This window comes from Hylobates moloch, unplaced genomic scaffold (genome assembly GCF_009828535.3).
Source record: "Hylobates moloch isolate HMO894 unplaced genomic scaffold, HMol_V3 SCAFFOLD_23, whole genome shotgun sequence".
NCBI lineage: Eukaryota > Metazoa > Chordata > Mammalia > Primates > Hylobatidae > Hylobates > Hylobates moloch.
In genome coordinates this window covers 10698398-10703085 of record NW_026652298.1, presented here as the reverse complement: position 1 = coordinate 10703085, position 4688 = coordinate 10698398, and positions in this window count along the sequence as shown.

The following is a 4688-nucleotide window of genomic DNA, read 5'->3' as shown; positions in this document are numbered from 1 at the left end:
TCTTCCCCCAATAAGATTTCTATTTTTCTGCCAGCAGCATTTTGGTTTGACAGCCAGCTGTCTAGGAGCTGAGAGGGTCAGGAGCAGTTGCTGTACAAAGTGGGAAAAGGATAAAAGAATAATTGCTTCATTAACACACTGTCATTGAAGCCTTAACCTCATCTTCACCCTCACTTTCCAGAAATACCCGGGTCTTGGGGGATTTTGTAATGTAAATTGAGTTTCTGCTCCGCTTTCCTCACTAACAGTTTAAAAATCTGCTTTCTCCAGTCCACTAAGTCCAAAATTTTGAGGCTGTTTTCTTCTTTCCTGTTCTCCCTTTTATTATACGTGTGCCTTTAACTAGAAATTTGACTTAAGCTTTTTAAAGGATTGTCAGATCAATTCAACAACATATATTGAGCACCTACCATGTTCCAGGTTCACAGATTCATTACATTAATGGATCTGTGGGCTTTTGGCTCTTATTAAATGCTGATCTGGATTGATAGATGTTTTTCAAGCTTCTACTGTTCTCTTTGAAGCCACTGGGCTACTTCGTCCAGCTTTGATGTCTTTTGTTTATTATAATATCTCTAGGGTGCCATTAGCTCTTTTTCTTATCTTCTATCAACTAGAAATTTTTCCCATCTTTTCCTTTTAGATTTAAGTACATAACCTATTTCTGAGTCTGTGTCTTCTTTCTATGTAATAATGCCTCCTTTACCAGCCTGCAATAAATAGAGAGAACTTTAACCTCCAACGAGTTAATAAAATTATTGCCAATTTGTGTTCAGGCTAAAAATGGATCATCCTCCCCACTCCAACTGGACAGTGCCATAATTCTTCCTGTGTCATAGACCTGATAATAGTGATTCAGAGGTATTATAATTAATCACTTTATCCATTAACATAATTATTACTTACTAGCACCCACTGTGTAGCAAGCACTGTACTAGGAATTTTCATGTGTGTCAGAATTGTTTTCTGGAGGCATAGTGTCTGGATTACAGCCATGCCAGTTATTAGTTATGTGATCTTGAATAAATTATTTCTTTGTGCTGTTTCCTCATCTCAAAAATGAGATAATGGCACCTACATCAAATGACAACTGTCTCTTCTGTAATATGAATATAATAGCATGTCCTCCAAAAAACCATTCTGGAGATTATATGACCTAATATATGTCAAGTCCTTAGTATGGCACCTGGTGCATAGTAGGCATCATGTGTAATCTATCTTCATTAATGTTATCTTATAATTATTTCTATTATCATCCCATTTAACAGATGAGGACATGGAAATATTAAAAAGTTGATTTAATTTCTCCATGGCTGCACAGTTAGGCAACAGCAGATCTGGAGTATACACTCAGGTAGTTCAATAATATCTTCTTCAAAGTCCAATATAGAACATGTCCATTAAAAATGCAGATTTTAAGTCATTGATTACATATTTATTATTTGCCAGTTATCTATGGATACATTGAATAAAATGGTTTAAATTGAACAACACAGACTCAGTTGGCAGGAAGAGAGGAGAAAGTGAGGAGGGTGTCCATGTGTATTAGTCTATTCTCACACTGCTATAAAGGACTACCTGAGACTGAGTAATTTATAAAGAAAAGAGGTTTCGTTGACTCACAGTTCCACAGGCTGTACAAGTTTCCTCAGGAAACTTACAGTCATGGTGGAAGGGTAAAAAGAAAGCAAGCACATTTTCACATGGCAGCAGGAGAGAGAGAGCAAAGGGGGAAGTGCCACACACTTTTAAACCATCAGATATTGTGAGAACTCACTATCATAAGAACAGCAAGGGGGAAATCTGCCCCCATGATCCAATCCTCTCGCACCAGATCCCTCCCCCAACATTGGGAATTACAATTCAACATGAGATTTGGGTAAGGACACAGAGACAAACTACATCATTCTGCCCTGGCCCCTCCCAAATCTCATGTCCTTCCCACATTTCCAAACACAATCATGGCTACCCGACAGTCCCCCAAAGTTTTAATTCATTCCAGTATTAACTCAAAAGTCCAAGTCTAAAGTTTCATCTGAGACAAGGAAACTTCCTTCTGCCTATCAGCCTATAAAATCAAAAGCAAGTTAGTTAATTCCTGGGGAGACAGGCATTGGGTAAATGCTCCCATTCCAAAGGGAGAAATTGGCCAAAACAAAGGGGCTTCAGGCCCCATGCAAGTCTGAAATCCAGCAGGGCAGTCATTAAATCTTAAAGCTCCGAAATGATTTCCTTTGACTCCATGTCTCACAGTCAGGCTACACTGATGCAAGAGGTGGGCTCCCAAGGCATTGGGTAGCTCTGCCCCTGTGGCTCTGCAGGGTACAGTCCCTGTGGCTGCTTTCACTGACCAGCATTGAATGCCTGCGGCTTTTTCAGGTGCATGGTGCAAGTTGGTGATGGATCTGATTCTGGGGTCTGGAGGATGGTGGCCCCTTCTCACAGCTCCACTAAGCAGTGCCCCAGTGGGGACTCTATGTGAGGGCTCCAATCCCACATTTACCCCTCTGCACTGCCCTAGTAGAGGGTCTCCATGACCCTCCATGAAGGTTCCACCCCTGCTGCTTGTATTGACTAATACAAGCAGGCTTGTATTAGTCAATTTTTCACACTGCTATAAAGAAATATCTGAGACTGGGTAATTTATAAGGGAAAGAGGTTGAATTGACTCACAGTTCCACATGGCTGGGAGGGCTCAGAAAACTTACAATCATGATAGAAGGTGGAGAAGCAAGGACCTTCTTCACATGGCAGCAGGAGAGAGAATTGCCAAATGAGGACATGCCACACTTTTTAAACCATCAGATCTCATGAGAATCCCTCACTATCATGAGAATAGCATGAGGGAAACTGCCTCCATAATGCAATCACCTCCCTCCCTCAACACGTGGGGATTACAATTCGAGATGAGATTTGTGGGGACACAGAGCCAAACCATATCAAGACTTCTGCCTGGGCATCCAGGCATTTCCATACATCCCTTGAAATCTAGGCAGAGGCTCCCAAATTTCAACTCTTGTCTTCTGTACACCCACAGGCCCAAGCTCAGGAAGTCACCAAGGCTTGGGCTTGCACCCTCTGAAGCAATGGCCCAAGCTGTACCTTGACTTTTTTAGCCAAAGCTAGAGCTGAAGCATCTGGGATGCAGGGCACAATGTCTTAAGGCTGCACAGGATCTTCAACCTGGCCCATGAAACCATTTTTCCATCCTAAGCCTCCAGGCCTGTGATGGGAAGGGCTGCTGGGAAGGTCTCTGAAATGCCCTGGAAGCATTTTCCCCATTGTCTTGGCTATTAACACTCAGCTCTTCTTTACTTATGCAAATTTCTGCAGCCTTGAATTCCTCCCCAGAAAATGGATTTTTCTTTTCTACCTCATGGTCAGGCTGCAAATTTTCCAAACTTTTATGCTCTGCTTCCCGTTTTAATATAAGTTTGAGTTTCAGGTCATTTGTTTGCTTATGCAAATGAGCACAAGCTTTTAGAAGTAGCCAGGCCACATTTTGAATGCTTTGCTGCTTAGAAATTTCTTCTACCAGATACCCTAAATAATCTTTCCAAGTTCAAAGTTCCACAGATCTCTAGAGCAGGGGCACAATGCCACTAGTCTCTTTGCTAAAGCATAGCATGAGTGACCTTTACTCCTGTTCCCAATAAGTTCCTCATCTCCATCTGAGACTACCTCAGCCTGGAATTCACTGTCCATAACACTATCAGCATTTTAGTTACAATCACTCAACAACTCTCCTGGACATTCCAAACTTTCCCTCATCTTCCTGTCTCCTTCTGATCCCTCTAAACTGTTCTGTCCTCTGCCCATTCTCCAGTTCCAAAGTTGTTTCCACATATTCAGGTATCTTTATAGCAAGACCCCACTTCTCTGGTAACAATTTTCTGCATTAGTCCATTCTCACACTGCTATAAAGAACTACCTGAGAATAGGTAATATCTAAAGAAAAGAGATTTCATTGACTCACAGTTCCACAGTCTGTACAGGAGACATGGCTAGGGAGGTCTCAGGAAGTCCTCCTATCAATCATGGCAGAAGGATGAAAGGAAAGCAAGCATATCTTCACATCGTGGCAGGAGAGAGAGACAGAATGAAGGGGGAAGTGCCACATACTTTTAAACCATTAGATCTTGTGAGAACTCACTATCATGAGAACAGAAAGGGGGAAATCTGTCCCCATGATCCAATCCCCTCCAACCAGTTCTCTCCCTCAACGTTGGGAATTACAATTCAACATGATATTTTGGTGGGGACACAGAGCCAAACCATATCACCATGCAATGGGAGCAGTCTGGCATATGGTATCAGCCTGGGTAGTGTAAGGAGGGCATACATCGAGGGGTAGAAGGGGAAGTAGCACTTGCTGCCCTTGGCAGAGTTTCAGACCCCAAGGGAGGTGAAGAGGGCACTTGTATTGGAGCGGCAGCAGCGGCAAAGGAAGATGGGTTACATATAGAGACATTAACCAAATAAGGAAGTACATGAAAGATAATGGGAGAGGGGTTTCTCATTGTCAAGGTAGGGAGTTACAAGTATGGAAAGGATGAGAACTAGAATAGACTTTGTGGTGTTGGACTGGAATTGAGGGTATTGGTATGAACTGTGTATCTGTTAAAGAAATGGACATCACAGTTTATAATCTTCCCACAAAGAAAACTCCAAGGACAGATGGCTTCAGG